The sequence below is a fragment of the Panthera pardus genome, unplaced genomic scaffold, assembly GCF_024362965.1.
Source record: "Panthera pardus isolate Hobbes unplaced genomic scaffold, ASM2436296v1 HiC_scaffold_2, whole genome shotgun sequence".
Lineage (NCBI taxonomy): Eukaryota > Metazoa > Chordata > Mammalia > Carnivora > Felidae > Panthera > Panthera pardus.
Window position 1 is genome coordinate 126,162,342 of NW_026526765.1, and position 18,082 is coordinate 126,180,423.

The 18,082-nt window shown below is 42.9% G+C and overlaps 1 protein-coding gene and 1 long non-coding RNA gene across 2 annotated transcripts in view; one reads left to right on the forward strand and one right to left on the reverse strand.

Annotated features, from left to right (window-relative positions):
- The window catches only part of SMAD5 (SMAD family member 5), a 48,515-nt gene extending 38,914 nt beyond the window's left edge, over positions 1-9,601 (reverse strand). Inside the window, exon 1 of the mRNA XM_019421934.2 lies at positions 9,491-9,601. The gene's annotated coding sequence lies outside the window, so the exon portion shown is untranslated. The remainder of the gene's footprint in view (positions 1-9,490) is intronic.
- Positions 9,602-9,696: 95 nt separating this feature from the next.
- LOC109250822 (uncharacterized) lies at positions 9,697-13,313 on the forward strand. The gene is made up of 2 exons (XR_002073201.2): positions 9,697-10,215; positions 12,831-13,313. It is a non-coding gene; the product is annotated as an uncharacterized LOC109250822 (long non-coding RNA).
- Positions 13,314-18,082: the final 4,769 nt, after the last annotated feature.

Consider the following 18,082-nt stretch of genomic DNA (forward strand, 5'->3'; position numbering starts at 1 on the left):
ATGAGGCAGGAAGAGGACAATTAGTTTGTGAAGCAAAAGGGAAAGGCCCCCGAATGAATGCCAAACAGGGAAAGAATGAATACAGGGCTACAGCCCGGCTGCTAGAAGGAACCCTATGTGCAGTGTAGAGTTCTAAGCAGAAAAACACATCCAAAGAGGAATTTCGAGAAGTCAAAAATGGCAACAGCACATGACTAAGTAAGAGACTTAATTCAGGAGGCAGAGAGTAGATGGAATATATGGTAGAAATCCAACTATGACAGGAAGACACTCCAGCACAGTGGTACACAGACCAGGACAGGGATGGCAGTAGAGACAAAAATGAAGTGATGTGATGGGCATTACAAATAAAACATCAACAGGATTTGGTAACTACCCAGAAGAGACCAAGGGCAAACAAGAAAGGTAACGGTTTAAAAGCTGAAAAATAAAGACATCACTTACCTAAAAAGGACAATTCTAGATCTAGCCAAGAGGAGGCTGTGGAGGGCCAGGAGGAAGTAAGCACAGATACACGTCCCGGCAATAGTGAAACTAAAGCTCAAGAGAAGAGGGATGTGTAGATTTGGAGGACCATTGCAACAGAAGGGAGAGCTGACTCTGAGAGGGCAGGTTTCATTTACTCAAAACCGGCTGAGTATCTAATAAGCCAAAAAGTCAGGCTGAAAAGACACTATCTGTAGTATCAAAGATCTTAAAAAGTAATGGAAAGAAGAGAAGGTATTGTGAACAGCTTCATATGCTGGTTCGTACACCACTTCATTTTCTTCTAGATTTACTTTCGTATGATAACCAAGAAAGATGAGCCATTAAAATAAAATTAAAAATATGTACATCAAGCAGAGAAGGCCAGTAACTGAGCAGACAGGAATGTGTGCTACTTCTTATATCAGAACTTGGTGGGACTTGAGAAAATAACTATGACCTATTACCTACCACACCTTGGAAGTTTATAGTCTACCTCTGTTTATGAAGACCTGACTGGATGACTTTTTCATTACAGTGGGTTTTTTTTTTTTTTTATTTCTTGGAGAAATGACTCCTCCCCAGAGCTAAAAAACAAAAACAAAAACAAACAGGTAACAGTAAGATTGAGAAATCCCTGTGTGTTAAGTTCCCTGAAATTCTTCTGCAAACTTTCAATTAATAATGCAGAGTACCTTGGAAATACAAAGAAAAAGCAGTGGTACCTCAGAGATATACAGAGAACATTATACACATTATAAAATTAAGAAATATCATGCATTACAGAAGAATCTAGCATATTACAAAACACACACACACACACATTAATTCTATTTCAGCTCAAGCATCCCTTCTTCAGGAAGCCTTCCCAGATGGTGGTGCACAGACGAAACACCCCTCTTAAACACTCTTACTGCATCACATAACTCTACTTTGTAGCACTTAACACACTATATTTTTACATTTATCTGTCCAACTCCGTAAGAGTACAAATTCTGCAGGAATGTATATTAGAGGAACCATACCTATTTTCACTCATCACTGTAAGCCCGGTGATACACATGCTCAAGAAATATTTGTTTAATAAATGAAAGAGAATGAGCACAAAAAGCTTTTGAAAGGGCCTTAGCTGAAGGGGTAGTGTACTTCTCACTTTCTGCTTCATACAATTCTTTACTTCTTAAAACAAACATACTTCCAATATAGTCAGGGGAAAAAACAAATTTGAAAACCAAAGTGCAGCTATACCTCAGCCATATTAAAATCCTTACTAAAGAGAGGACTTATATGTCAAGAGACATTCATATTTCAAAAAAATTATCTCCAACAGATCTATCTAGGACTATTCAAATTTGGAAGCTGAAATTTAAGAAAAATCAATGAGAAACTAGGGGCAAACACTTCCTGCTCTCAAAAAATATTAGTAAGAATTCGTCTTTCAAAGGAATTTATCTTCCTATACTGGAATGTCTTTTGTACCTCCGAGATTTTACAAAGGCCATTCTCTGCCCAAACCACTCTCCTCAAGCCCCAACCACTAATTTCCAAGCTCTCTTGGCATTCAGACTTCAGCTTCAGTGTCATCCCAGAGACCTTCCCTGATCACCTCATAATCCTATATAAAGTAGGTTTTCCCCAATCCCTCATCTAATACCATGTTCATTTCCTTCAGTGTATAAATCAATTTGTAAGTGTTTGCTGACTTACATGATTTTTATCTCTCTCACCAGAGAATAATCTTTAAGAAACAATACTAAGCATATTCAGAGCACCTTTGAAATTTATTCAATTCATTCAGAAGGATATTTTCTGAGGTAGCATTCCAGGAGCTGGGAATATACACATGAATAAAGTGACCCAAAAACGCTTGTCCTCGGTAGATTACACTCCAGAGGAGGGAGACAGACAAAGGCAATAAATAAGCAATACTGTAGTTTGTTTGGGGAAAAGTGCTAGGGAGAAAAATAGAGCAGAGGAAGGTGAATGGTAAGTGTGGTGGGAGAGGTGTGATTTTAAATAGGGCAGCTGAGGTGGGCCTCACTTAAGCAGACACCAAAGGAATCAAAACATGAAGGAAACAGGAGCAAGACAGGCAGACATCTGGGGGAAATCATGGCAGGCAAATGCAATAGGCAATGCAAAGATCTCAAGGTGGGAGCACGTCCGGCACATTCTGAGAACTGCCAAGACCAAGGTAGCATGAGAATAAAGTGAACGAGGAAGGGAAAATAATGAATGGGGTTCAGTAGGTGAGAGACCCAGATTGGACATCCTGCATATAAGGGCAATGGCTTTTACTGTAACTCAAATGAGGACCCATTTGAGAGCTCTGAGTGGAGACAGAACATTTTCTGACAAACATTAAAGAACTAACTACTCTGGCTCATGTGTTGAGAATAAACAGCAAGGGTAAAAGTGGAAGACCAGTTCAGAGTTGCAGTAAGCTAGGTGAGAGATGATAATGGCCTAGATCAGAGTGATGGCAGTTCAGTGGGGAGTAGACAACTTCACATGCATTTTAGGGAATAGTAGGTTTCCTGATAGAAGAGATAAGGGGAATGTGAGAACACAGGCATCAACAATGATTCCAAGGTGTCAGCCCTGACAACTGGAAGAACAGGATTTGTCATCAACTGATTTGGGGGAAAACTGATAACAAAGCTAAAGGAAGATCAGGAGTTACATTTTACATACATTAAATGTATAAATAAAATGTTATTAAGCTTCACCAGGCTTCCATTTCAAATGAAATCATATTAATATGAAAACCCAAAGATCCTGTTCTTACCTCAAGATACCTAAGTAGGACCTCCTGACCAACTCCCAGAAGATATACACAAACCACCCTCCAAACTCATCCCTAGACACACACACACACACACACACACACACACACGGTTCGTGCCCAGACTTGACAAAACAATTCACAGAAACAGCTCCTTCACTTTCTGCTCCAACACCTCTCCAACTGCTTCAATCCAAAGTAAAAGGCAAGTGACCAATCCAAAACTTTCATCCAACACTGTTAGCCAAAACAAAATCTCCTGAGCACATCAACCCATGCAAATAAATGCCCATACAGTTGGGTCACAACCCACCATGATCTCAGCCAAACCTGTACAAAAGAATTACAGATGGGGGTCCTAAGGAAACGCATTTCTCATAACCATCCCACAAAATTCAGATTCGTTAAGTTTGAGATTAGAACCCTACCTCCCACCATTTCAACAAGAGTCTTAGGTTTTACAGCAGGTCTGAGAAACAAGGTCCTTAGAAACATGTAAAGAAGTCACTTGCAAAGGTAACTGTTTTTGTGGCTGGTGGGGGTAAAGCTCTAAAAATATCTTACCCTTATGGCTCTAACATCAATAGTAGTCACCATGTATCAGCACCACCAGTGTCAAACCAATCCTAGATCCAGACATACAATTACTAAAACACGTAAGCCACATCCCTGGCTGCAGGCAGAGAAGAGAAACAAACCAGGACCAAGTTTGCCCACAAGCTTGCTTGCTTTCTTTCTTTCTTTAAATTTTTTTTAATGTTTATTTATTTTTGAGAGAGAGAGAGAGAGACAAAGCATGAGCGGGGGAGGAGCAGAGAGAGAGGGAGACACAGAATCCGAAGCAGACTCCAGGCTCCTAGCTGTCAGCACAGAGACCGACGTGGGGCTCAAACTCACGGACCGTGAGATCATGACCCAAGCCGAAGTTGGACGCTTAAACGACTGAGCCACGCAGGCACCCCTCCCACAAGCTTTCTTGATTCAGAAATCCTACTATTCTTTATGGGAACATATATGAGGAAGAGGGGATACAACCACATGGGCACCAAAATAACTTTCCTAGAGAAACATTTAAATCACTACTTTTCCAAATCGTGGCTCTCAATTTCCAAAGATATCAAAAATTCTCACGGTGGATTTCAAAGCCAGTCAGGAGCTGAACTCATGTTCCCTGACACTTCTCACAGATTATCTTGCATAGTCTCTCTTTGTGCCCACACAAGTCTCTACGTTTTTATCTCCCACATCCAGACTTTTGTTTCCCAGTTTTTAATCACTCTTTAAACTTCACCTGCTCCTCTAAGTCCTCTAATTAAGCAGAGCCTGATCTAGATGTATACTCACCCCCACAGAGCCTGCAAGATTTCCTCTATTACTACCAGATGTGTTTGAGTATACTTGCACAGGCCTGTAGGCACAGGAATAGACACAGAGCTGGTCAATCATTATGGTGCTTTCCTTTAAATTATAAAATCGTCAAGGGATACCAAATCATTACATTACCAAATGTGTCTCTGGAGCACCAAGCACTAACCTGAGTACACAACGCTTTAGGAGGATGGTCTCCACATACCTCACGTGCACCCCAGAGTTCAAGTCACCTACTCAGAAGAAAAAGGAGCAAATATGGCTCTGGATACCTTTTCAGCTGTTGTCATCATTCATTTAATGTACACTCAGCTCCAAAGAGTGGAAATGGAAATGGTCAGTGAGTTAAGTAGGTACTCACTTAAGTGGGCAGATAGAGGTGAATAAGGGGGAAAAAAACAAAAGACTAGCTCTGAAATATTTCCACAGTACCCGCTTTTCCTGGGAACACAGAAACCAGAATAACTAGATCTCAAGTTATACAGCCCACCAGATAGGATGCAAGGCAGATCCTGACACATCATGAAAACAAAACTGAACAAAACAAAACTTGCCTTGAAAGCACCAGCCATATTCTGAGATCATAGTTAAATGGGCAAAGCGTAAGGCACTTCTCAGGACTCCAGGTGCTAAGCTCAGAGAAAAGTGGGATGGTGACACTAGCTTCTTTTCTTACTGTTACTTTCAGCAGTAACAAAGTAACACATATATAAGGAAATCAAAAGGGGAAATCCAGTTCAAATCAGACAACAGATCAAACCATTGTCAGATTTTCAGAGTATACTCCTCTGTAAATTGGATGAACATTACAGAGACTAGTACACCAGAGAATTCAAAAGCAAAACCTGTTCACAAAATGTACTTTAACAACTAGCTTCCAAAAGTGAATTTCAATTTTAGTCTTGTCCATACAGAACTGTCTGATAAATAATTCTTTCTTCTAAAATACTGTCACAACCAAGTCAGGAATATCACAGTAAAAGCAGGAAGAAAAGTCACTGAAACCACCTCCCTCCTAAGATGGGGCCAAAAATGTCTCCAGCTAGCTGCCCAAGGCAAACACAAAAAAACAAACAAAAAAAATATTGAAGAGCTGGAAACTAGGTGACTGTGAAAAACCTACTAACTCTGTAATTGTCCCATCTTTCAAACAATACAAATGTTAGAATGTAAACGTGATGTACGAAAATGGGAAATTAACTGGTCCTGACAACAATCAATTCTTCAAAACGAACTGTGTATCTTAACCTTCCAACTAGTACACATACTTCTCGGATTCAGAGTTCTAGATAACGACAATAAACTAGATAATCTAACACTAAAAATTTCAATTACTGTTATTCTATTAGGTTTGGAAGTGGAAAAACAAGGTGTGAAAAGACATGGATAGGCTTCCTGGGGTCGTGCACCATCTTCTTTGGTGGGAAAGCACCCTATCTCCCTGCAGTCTTCCTGGGTCCTAGCCTTCCAGATAACTCTCCTCTCCAGAATAATCAGACTGGTGGAGTTACAAATCATCTCTCAGGCTGCAACTGTCCTTTATAAAAGGAAATCTTCAATGTCTTTGACCTTGAGTCAAGTGGCACACCCATCAGATATAAGACACTGGTAACATGTGAAGAAATAAACTATTGTGGCTTCTTCTTTGTGATTAGTATGGAACATACACACACAAAGAGGGAGACACGTGGGGCGCCTGGGTGGCTCAGTAGCTTAGGCATTCGACTTGGGCTCAGGTTATGATCTGGTGCTTTGCAGGTTTGAGCCCCACGTCGGGCTCTGTGCTGACAGCTCAGAGCCTGGAGTCCACTTCGGATTCTGTGTCTCCCTCTCTCTCTGCCCCTCCCCAACTCACTCTCTTCTCTCTCTAAATAAACATTAAAAAAAAAAAAAGAAAGAAAGAAAAATTTTAAAAAAGAGAAATGAACACAGACCCTCCAGAAGTAAAGAGAACAGGGAAAAATGATAAACCAAAGGAATAAAGGCGGCTATATCCTAAAGTACACTCAAGCAGACTCTGAAATTTATCCAAATGTGTGGCTCACTGCCTAAACCAACATATACATCTGGTAATAATAAACACTGATAAGTCATAAACAAAAAGGGCTTTCTTAATTCACACACTCTACAAACTACTGGTAAGATTAAAATTTACATAAAGCACTATCAAACAGTATGTAAAATAGATTTTTTAAGATAGCATTAGTATTTCAATTTACATTACTAATAAGTGAAAAACTGGTATTTTACTGTTTGGTCTTCAAAAACAGAGAATCCAGTATCTTTGATTTGACCAAGTTACAAATCTGTTTTCAGTAGACAGAGAAAACACACTGCCTCTGTTTAACGCAAAGGACAAAAAAGATCATCACTGCAAATCATAATGTTTGGGTTCATGATGAAAACAGGAAACAGACAGGCTGCCCAGGTATAATTATGGTTATAGTGTAATGTGCCTTCAGGTTCAGCCAAGAATTAAAACTCAGTGAAGAGTAAGCAGAATTTACTTGCCTCTACCTTGCTACAGAAGGCAACTTTTAATAATACTTCCAGCAACATGTTACATAACTAACAGTAAACAACATCTGATTCAAACCTCATTAGTAACAACATTCTGTCACTGTCTCCCACTGAAATTAATAGCTGACTTTGCCAGAGGGGAAAGAAATGCAGCACGTATCAATCTACCCATTTCTGTGGCGCCTACTGAGGTGAACCAGACGAGTAGATAATACCAGCAAATCTGCACGTATTCTACAAAAATATTTTATTCTTTTTTCAGTCCACTGCTGACTTTCCTTTTTACCACACTGTATCATATGGATGCATTTAAAATCTAAGAGTAAAGTCAGTTGAGAATGTTCACCTAACATTTATTGCCGATTTCAGCTATTTCAAACCTGAAAGGAATGGAAGGATAAATAATGAATGAAATTTTGTAACAAAGGTACAGGGTAACAGTCATGCGATAAAAACACCCATGTCAAAAAGAAAGGCACACTGACCAAGGGTTCTGCAATAGAGAGGGAAAATAGATCTACAAACAAACAAAACAAAAATTAAAATTTAAAACTCTAAAACGTATTATGCACCACTTTTGTGAAGGTGAAATTTTGGTAAATTGTCTCTTATGATGTGTGCATTCTTGTCATCTTGGGGTTCCCCACAGAGGGAAAAAATAGTTACCAAAGAAGGAGTAAAAGAAAAAAAAGAAAGTTGTACAAATCTGTAAAATAATCCCTTACTTACTGACTCTGGAACACACTAATTTCACAACAGTATCCTGATCAATACCAAACTGTCACACTGTGTCTAAGAACTGTTTTGCCTACAAGGGCCACTTCCACATTGACACCTTGCAGAAATCTTAGAACTCCTTTCAATTAAAATTGAAAACTAACTTGCTCGGGGCAATTCGGGTCCTCTTAAGGAAATTCAAGCGCTCTATTTAAAAAGAACTTAAATAATTTTTAAAACAACAACCCAAGCATCCTTTACTCTCAACTTCTGTGAGGTCAAGCCACGACCTCCACCTACCCGGCCTCTGTTGCTAGATAAGAGCACTTTAGGCAGTGCTAGGCAACAGGCATGATGTGCCAAACCCAACCAGACTTCAAAACTTTTTCCACAGAAAGATAAGGTAAACAAGATATACTTAGCACCACACCCATTTAAACGCACAAGCAGCCAGGAATGTTCCCCCCTCCCCGCCCCCCCCCCCCCCCACCACCCCAACAACTCTAGACCTCCAGCTGGTCAGGAAACAATGTCTCTGCAATCAAGATAGCGATCTGGCCCAGGGTGTTCAGGCATTCCTCACCTCCAGGCTGGCCTACAGCTCCATTCTCCAATGCCATCAAAACCAGAATTGGAACATTTTGTTAGGAATCGGGCAAACGTCCAAATACCCGGACTATCCTCGCCCCAGTTCTTTTTTGCAACCAAAATCTGTTTTGGCTACTGAGCATGCTCCGACTTAAGACAGGCGCCACATGGGAGTTTTCAAAGCTTAGGCTCCAAACTCCACGTAATAACAGCAGCTGAAAGGGGAAGAGAGGAAAACGGGCGGGGGAGGGGGAGAGCCCGGAATATGAATTTGAGTACTGATATTAAAGTGAAAGACCGGGCAGAGGCTGAATGTGCAAACAGGCACGGCTTGGCGTTCTCCTTGCAGCAATGCAGAAGTTAACACGAAGGGGAAGGAATCTTTGCAATGGTGAAAACTGGCACGGCAACGGGCAGAAACCATGTCTAACTACCAGCTGAGTGCAGTAGCAGGTCACAAGTGCCCAGAGTGTAATTCCCACCGATAAGCGTGGATCCTTATCTTTGAAACACAAAGCGACGGCGGCACGGATTCATCAAGCCATTGGACAGCTTTGCAGTGTAGCAAGCAGACCGGACGGCTCGACCGAGCACGGCGATCCTACCAGGGGTGTGACTGAGGGTGGTGCTTAGATGAGGTAGAACAAACCGCTCCTCTGGACACAAGCAGCGCCGGGATTCCCCCCCCCTCCCGCCCCCACCGCTCCTCCTCCGCCTCGAGGGCGTCCCGAGCGCCTCCCTCCACAGTCCGGGCGGCTACGGCGGCGCAGGAACAAGGCCAGCCACGGGACGCCCCCGGCCGCTGTACGGCCTCCGCAGCGGGACGGGCCGCCCCATCCCCGGCCGCCCGAACCTCTGCAGGCCGGGAGTTGGCCTACCTCTCCCGCCCCGCAGGCCCGGGCGGTTTCCGTTCCGCCCGCGGCCCAGCGCCCCCACCTCGGCCGGAGTCCAGCCACTCGGGCCTGAGGGCGAGCTGCGTTGCGGAAGAAGCTGCAGCCCCCGGCCCGGCTCGCCCGCTCGCCCGCCCTGGGCCCCACACTCACTCACCCGCCGGCTGGACGCACTCCCCCGGCGCCGTCGCTGCGCTTTCCCTCAGTGCAACTTTATTAGCAGCTCGGCCGCGAGACACGCGCACGGCGCCCGCTCGCCCAGGACCCGGATGAGGGAGGGAAGGAGCCGGGGAGGACGCCGCTGGGGTCCGCGCATGCGCGTCAGGGGTCGAGTGACCGCTGCGGTGCCCGAGGGAAGGAAGCCTCCGCGCCTGGCTCCGCGCGGCCAAGTCCAGCTTCCGATCCGCCGGAGGCTCTCGCGGCAATGGCCAGCCCCCGAGTGGGAGTCTGTCAGCTCCCACCACCACAACGGCCACTAGTAGTCTCCACTCACCAAAGCAGCCCAGAAGATAACAAAATAAAACTATTGCCCTCGATAGGGACAATTGCGGATTTTCTCAACTGCAAAAACTGTTAAAAAAAAAAAAAAAAAAGATCTTCCGACACAAGTTTGCTGCTTTCATTGATTTTTAAAGTAACTATATAAATCTAGGTGAAGAGAGTCCTCTTCACTTAGATCTTTCTAGGAAAACTAGCTTCAAAACAAACTTGAGAACAGTTTCTTACTCAAGGCAGCCCTGAAACACCTCCCATTTGGGAATCTTGGAGCCTCTACTTTCCCAACCCCTTTTGAGTGCCTGAACTTGGAGTTCCCCGAAGTAGGACCGTCCATGTTGGGAGATCAACCCCAGTAGTTCGGGATACACACACCCTTCTGGACAGGTGAGGCCAGTGAGGTGCACAGAGGTCACCAGTAGGCTGGCATCTCTCCAATCCGCCTCCTGGAACAAGAATCTAAGTCTCTTTCTTAGTCATTGGGGCTCTTCTCATTGTTCTTTCCCTCAAAATTCCCCAAAGCAGCAGCATTTACCAGACTATGATGGTGGCACTACCTAGGGCACCCATGTGGAAGAGTACTAGTGAAGAAAGACTTTTAAATGTTCTTATTTTAAGAGGTCAATACTGGTTTTCCAATACTCCACCATAGATTTACTTTTGAAAGAAATTAATCTAAGTAAAAATCAAAATTGGAGTCCTTTCCAAATCCTCTCCCTCATAGCCTAATCCAATCCATCATGAAATCTTATTGACTCTACCTTCAAAATATATGCCAAATCTGCCCATTTCTCACTGCCTCTATTATCACCTCTGTGGCCTGAGCCAGCATCATCTCACACAAATGAGCAGCTGCTATTTTGCTCAGGGCCCCACCAGTTTGTTTCCACGGTGAGAAGACAAAGTAAATGTTGCCGAAGTCTCTGCATGAGGGGTGACCAATCTTGAATGGGACAGAGGCCTGGTGAGGAAGTGTAGTAGGCCAGGGTGGGGACCCAGAGAGTGCCTGTTCTGATCAAAGGGACAGCTGCTGTTCCACTCCAGCCGACCACCACTGTAGGGAAACAGAATAAGGGCCAGTGTTGGCAGATTGTCGGATTTTTCAAAAACAGTTGGAAATCTGGATTTTAATGCAAAAAAAAAAAAATCTCTGTTATCTAAAAGCTTAGCCACTTCTCTCATTCTTTCTCACTTTTTCTCCCTTTCTTAGACACGCTGGAGGCCAATTCTCTCCAAGCCAAGAAAAACAAATCCATGGTCCTGATTTAGTCCTATTGACCATTGGTTTGCAGTCTCGGGTCTCCATCTTAAACCTCTTTACTACACCATAAATTTTGTGAAAGTAACGTCTGTGTACTTTAACTCTTTGTCACACTCACTGATTATTTGTTGGCAATTCAGAAGTTTCCAGCCCTTGGAAGGCACATATTTCTGGAGCCTGCATGGGTTTACAACTCCCAGAAGCACCTATAACCCTGCCTTGGAGGGTGCCTTTTTTCCCCCTCAGAACTGATATTTGCAGAGTGTTTTGTTGAACATTGTAAGACATAACAATTTGGTTTAAACATTTTGTACACTAGAGCCATTCCTCACTTCAAACAGCTAGTAAAATCCTCCCCCAAACTGTTGGCCATCTTACAGTCACTGCACATTATATAAGGAACAATTTGTGATTGCAGGATTCCTTTTAATGCTCACATTTGTAACCTTAAAGCCAACAGTTGTGTTTCCTGAACCATGTACACACCTACTGATCACAGCAACCAGACTCCAACCTCTCCAAGTTGCTATGTGAGCTCAGCTTAGGTCTGAAGTGGGAAGAGATGATACCATAGAAGAAGGAATGGAAACTTGAACCGCACAAAAATGCCTCCCAAAGGACTGAGAAATTACCTAGGCTCAAAGGGTATAGAAAATCAGATCGCTAAATATCTAGATAGTTGAAAAGATTATCAAACGGGGAATGAACAGGCACACCAGAGCCATAGGAATGGAATAAGGAAGTTCCTGTTTTTAACTATCAAAAGGATTCTAAAAACAAATGTAGAATGGGATGATCTGAACAAATAGACATAGTCTCAATGGGGCATCACAATAGATAAACTGATTTAGCATTCCCCCATGAGAGCAGATAAAAGCAGCTTCAAACTTCAATCTTACTATACTTGTAGAGAAAGCTATTTGTGGATCATTTAGGCCAGTGCTTCTCAACCAAAGGCGACTGTCCCATCCCAGGGGAATATTTGACAATATTTGAAAACAACCATGACTGTCACATACAGGAGGATGGTGCTAATGGCATCTACAGGGTAGAGACCAGGGAAGCTGCTAATTTCTCTGCGATATACAGGACAGCCTCCTTCTACCAAGAGTTATCCCGTCCAAAATGTCGCTACATACAAAAAGGTTTTGTGTGTGTTTTTTTTTAATGTTTTAAAGTTTATTTATTTATTTATTCTGAGAGAGAAAGAGAGAGCACACGAGTTAGGTAGGGTCAGAGAGAGAGACAGAGGGAGAGAGAATTCCAAGCAGTCTCCACTCTATCAGCACAGAGCCTGACAGGGGCTTCAACTCACAAACCGTGAGACGATGACCTAAGCCAAGAGTCTGATGCATAACCAGCTGAGCTACCCAGGCGCGGCTGTATGTATTGTTTTAAGCCCCAGATAGATTTTCTTTAATTGGGGTTGATGTTTAGGGAGAAAATGGGCCCTTTGCTTGAATTTTTCTAATAAATAAATAAAAATAATTGCTTTAATTATTCATTAGGTGAAAAGAATCAGCCATAATGTTTAGTTCATGACCTACTCCCACCTTGAATTTTCCAGAACCAAAAAGGAAGTAATTTTCAGGAAATAGGGGACCACATATGGAACATGAAGAACTGGAAGCATTAATTCAGTGTTTCCCTATTTTTAATTTTTAACTGAAGGGTAATTGAGGCAAACTGATTTTGGTGCCAGTATCCTTAATAAATATGTCATTTCTATGCTTTGCTACAGCTCAGAAGATTCTCCCTAAATGCCCAACACACACTCACTAGAATTGGAAGAACGTGATGGTGTTTCGAGGAGTCACCTGGCATAAAAGGATCAGTGAATGACCACAGAGATGCAAAGGGTCCCACCTCATAGCCACCTCCGAGACACTCACTTCCTCCGACAGTCATGGCAAGTGGACCTCAGAGGAAGAAATGCCTGAGTTTGAGTGACTCCTCTGGACAGTGTCCTGGAAATGATAAAGCTTCCTCTCCAAGTTCTGTATGTTCTTCAAAGGACAGACTAGCCCCACCCCCAATCCTTCATACTGGAAACGGTGCAGGAGGCAGAGCTAAGTGGAGAAGAGTGCCGAGAAGCATGAGATCTCAAAGAAACAGTGTGCAAAAATCTGAGAGAGAAAAAAATCATCACACAAAGTTTCCCAAATAAACTTCATGTTACAGATCTAAGGTTCTGTGTGAACCAGAGAATACACTAAAGTGATTTGATTCAACATTTGAAAGGATTTTTTTCCAGGGGTGCCAGGGTGGCTCAGTCAGTTAAGCAACTAGCTCTTGATTTCGGCTCAGGTCATGATCCACAGTCTTGAGATCAAGCCCCACATCTGTCTCTGTGTTGAGAAGGGATCCTGCTTGAAATTCTGTCTCTCTCTCTCTCTCTCTCTCTCTCTGTGTGTGTGTGTGTGTGTGTGTCCCTCCCCTGTTTGTGCTCGTGCTCTTTCTCTCTCTCTCAAAATCAATATTTTTTAAAAAGGACTTTTTTCCAGTAAAATTTGAGTGTTCTGTGGTGAAATGATCCCTTAATAGTCCACAGACCCTTTATTTTCACAACTCAGATGTTGAGAGTCTTCATATACTGAAAAAAAGAAAAGTAAAATTAAAAAAAAAAATGACAACTGCCTCATGGAAAGCCCAGGAATCTCCAGGTCTTAGACCCCTTGAAGCTTCAGGGACCGGATGTGAGAAACTCTGTGACTCCCCCATCCCCTGGAATGAATATGCACATTTTTGTGTATATACCTACCTACACATTTTCTGCAGAAAAAGTCCATAGTTTTCATCAGCTTCTCAGAAGCTTGCCTGATCCCCAAATGCTTGCAGATGCTTAAAACACCGGTGACTTTACGTGCGGTGCAAATTTAATGTGTCCATTTTAAGTTCTCTTCTCTTCTCTTTTTCAGAGCAACATAATTGGGAGATTCCTCTCTAGGGAAGACCGCTTGATGCTGAGTGTAGGAACCTGGCTTGCCTGTCTCCAGCCATCTGCTACATTAAAGAAGGCCTCCTATGGCTGGAATCCAAAACACAAAATTAAAAGGGTTGCTTGCACCCAGCGTCGTAAAACAAAGAGGCTTTCTAAAGCAGGGCTTGGAGGGAACACTCATTTCTTCCTGACTTAAACAGCATCTGTTCTTCCTGACGGCAAACACCCTCCAAGTTAACTCGATGGAACGCCACAGTTCTACGTTCTCAATTTTCATCCTCAGAGACATAGTCTCAGATGAGCTAAACCACACGTGCATTCTGCCACAAATGCAGAGCAGCAGGTGAAAATCTGGGAATGCTATGAAATTGCAGGGACGGAAAGGAGACAGAAATTCACATTCCCTCCAATGCCTTTTAACTGCGTAAAATCTTAGTCAAGAGAACTCTGAAGCCACACTTCCGGGTTTGAACATCAGCTGTCTCCCTTACTCCCTATGTGACTCTGCACAGGTTCCTGAACCAATCTGTGCCTTAGTCTCCTCGTCTGTAATTCCCTAATGGGAATTGCAATAGTATCAAGTTAATAGAATTATTATGAAGATTCAATAAATAGAAACTCGATAGGCACTTAGAACAGTAGTGCAATGGAAGGCATGTATTTTCACAGGTACACCAGCAACCTCTAAAACAGTCCTAAATTTATTTGTTACATAAAATGTGCCTTCATCTTACCCAACAGTAGACCCTCTTCTCTTCTCACCATAGTAGGTGATCTCATTCACCCTCAAGCCTACGGTACTCTCTTTTGCAGACTATTCCCAAATTTCTGTTTCCATCTTGGACTTGGCTAATGAACAACAGACCCTTGAACTCCCTTCTAATGTCTCTACTGCACTGCAGTAATTGTGGATTTTGTCTGCCTGCCATACTCCCCAAACCCCTTTCTCCTGCTTCCTTTGTGATACCATTCCTCTTCGATATTAAGCATGGTCCCAAACTCCCCACCCCAGAGATGGGCATATGACCTAGGAGGGTTATCCTAGTTTCCCACTAGCCAGTCCATCATGAATGGTTCATAGGTGGACATATGACCCAAGCAAAGTAACATGTATTAGCTCTTAGACTGATGTATGGATGTTGGGAGAGAGAAATCTTCCTTACTGTTGCTGCTAAGCTAAGGCTGAGTCTGAGGCTGCCAGAGGCCATCTAACCACCAAGTAGAGGGAATTCGCTCGGCAATGAATCCCAAAGAGTGAAGCACAGCTGAAATACAGAGGAGAAGCCATGATAAAAATCCCTTGATCTGGCTATGCCTGAAGCTCTAAAGATCTTTCTTTGACTTCCCATTACATTAGCCTATATATTCTGCTTTTGTTTAGCTGGGTAGGCTTGTACTGCTTGTAACTTCTGCCCTTGGCAGTCTCTCTGGATTTATCAGGTACACATTTGAACTCCTGATATTTGTCATCCTTCCTTCCCAGGCTGGTCCTGCTCCTATCTCCCCCACATCAATAAATGGCAACTCCATTTACACAGTTGCTAATATCAGGCAGCCTTCTGTAGTAGATTCGATTATTGTCCTAAATCTTCACCCCTTCCCTGTTGTGGAATTATATATCTGCACCTTTTCCCACAAAACTTTGCACTAACTTTCTCTAGAGAAGGTGGAGTATACTTACTTCTTTGTGCCTTTGATGTTGACTTTGGCCAGTAGATATGACATGGACATAATCTTTAGATGTGCTTGACAGTTTGACTTGGCATTCGGCACTTTTTCCATCTACCGTCGGAAAAATAGGCCCCAGGTAGCCATCGGTCCAAGGATGATGAAAATACAGATTAACAAGAGCTGATCCCAAACCATAGCCCAGAGCCTACCTCACCAGACCTGCATCCTGATACACAGCCATCCATGATGATTCAGGGACCCAAGAGTGAAAAGTTAGTGTTTGCTCTTGATCACCACTGAGATTCTGGGGTTGTTTCCTATGTAGCAATAGCCAGCTAAAGCATTCTTTACTTACCCCTATTTCTCATCCTCATTTATTTGTTCATTTATTACTTCTCTCATTCAACAATATGACAAATATTTATGGACCACGTACTACATATCCAGTGTATTTTGGGCACCAGGGAAAAGACATTAAACAACATAGACAAAAATCCCAGCCTTAATAGAATAAACAGGTAATTTTTTAAAATATGAAAAGTACAATTTAACATGTCATCTGGTAAAAAGTACCTGGTAGAAAATTAAAATCATAAATGGGGGACAGAGTGGGTACCTGGATGAGGAAGGACAATGGCTGCCATGTTGATGAAATAGTCAGGGTTAAATAGGATTGCCTCCCACTTCCAATCCAGTATAAAGTCGTATCATTCCTACCTTCAAACCAGATCTAAAACCTCTCCACGTCTCTCTGTGTCTACTGTCTACAGACAGTCAGGTCCAGTCACTACCATTTCTCCCTGGACTCTCTTCTGCTCCCACCCAGCCTTGCTCCAGTCCCTTGACCACCCAACAGCTATTACATGGTGAAAATGTAAATCAGATTATGATCCCTGTGGAATTAAAGCTATTCAAGGTCTTCAAAGTCTTCCCATTGCAACTAGGATAAAATTCAAGCTCTCTACCCTGCCCTGATCAATATGGTCCCCGCCATCGCCAATATTCTTGCACATGCTTTGCACACACTGGCCTCATTTGTGTTCCTCACATGCCACAAGCTGTTCCCCAACTTACTGCTTTGTACATATGGCTCCCTCTGCAAGCAGGAAGCCATTGCTCTTCACCTTGGAAAGTTCAGAAATGCTTTGCCAACCACGCCTCATCTGTCTCACTCCTTCTCATCAACCTTGGGTCTCAGCCTAAAGGTCAATTTCTTATCACAGCCTTCCCTGCCACCTCTGCCCCACTCAACCCCTCTACCCTGTCAAGATTGGTTCCCCCCATTATATACTTTGAGACCATCCAGATCAAAGTCTATATTCCCCGCTGGAGTTAAGCTCCTCTTCACAACAAAATCCTCAATACTTAGATCAGTGCCTGGACTGCTATAGGCCCTCCATACAGAGCCATTGAATTTTCTGCTTCACTTTTGGTTTTAGTAAAAATCACTTTTGTTTCCATTTAATTTTTTAAAGTTCTTAATCAAATTTCAGTATGGAATAGGGTGTGACTCCCCTTGTCTCCCAAGCAGAAATTCAGCCCTTAGATGTAACATTTGTTCATTCTCTTATTCATTCAACTTAAATATTTGTGTGATACCTACCATGTGCCTGCCAGTGTGCCAAGTACTGGGCTACCAAGGTGACTTCACTGTTGAAGCTCACAGTCTCCTGGGGGATGTTCATGTGTTTTCTGTCTTCAAGATCCTTGAACACTTGATGAAAGAGTCAGAAACTAGAAAATCAAAATCGTCATTTCAAAGGTGTCAGCCAAAATATACTCAGGAGAGGGGACTCTTGATATCTTTGAGGAGCCCTTTGTTTTATAAAAAGCTCTCACAGGGGCGCCTGGGTGGCTCAGTCGGTTAAGTGTCCGACTTCAGCTCAGGTCACGATCTCACGGTCTGTGAGTTCGAGCCCCGGGTCGGGCTCTGGGCTGACGGCTCAGAGCCTGGAGCCTGTTTCCGATTCTGTGTCTCCCTCTCTCTGCCCCTCCCCCATTCATGCTCTGTCTCTCTCTGTCTCAAAAATAAATGTTAAAAAAAAAATTTTATAAAAAATAAATAAATAAAAAGCCCTCACAGGTAAGAGACCATTTGATTATGCAAATGTGAAACACCTTTTCTGAAAAGGTGTGTTTAGCACTAAAGGGTTAAACTATGGTACATTCATTGGAAAGGTTGTTACAGGAAGAGCTACATCCTTGAGACTGTATTTCCTGAGATGCTTCATTCCTAAATATGATTTTTTTTTAATTTTTTTTTAACGTTTATTTATTTTTGAGACAGAGAGAGACAGAGCATGAACGGGGGAGGGGCAGAGAGAGAGGGAGACACAGAATCGGAAACAGGCTCCAGGCTCTGAGCCGTCAGCCCAGAGCCC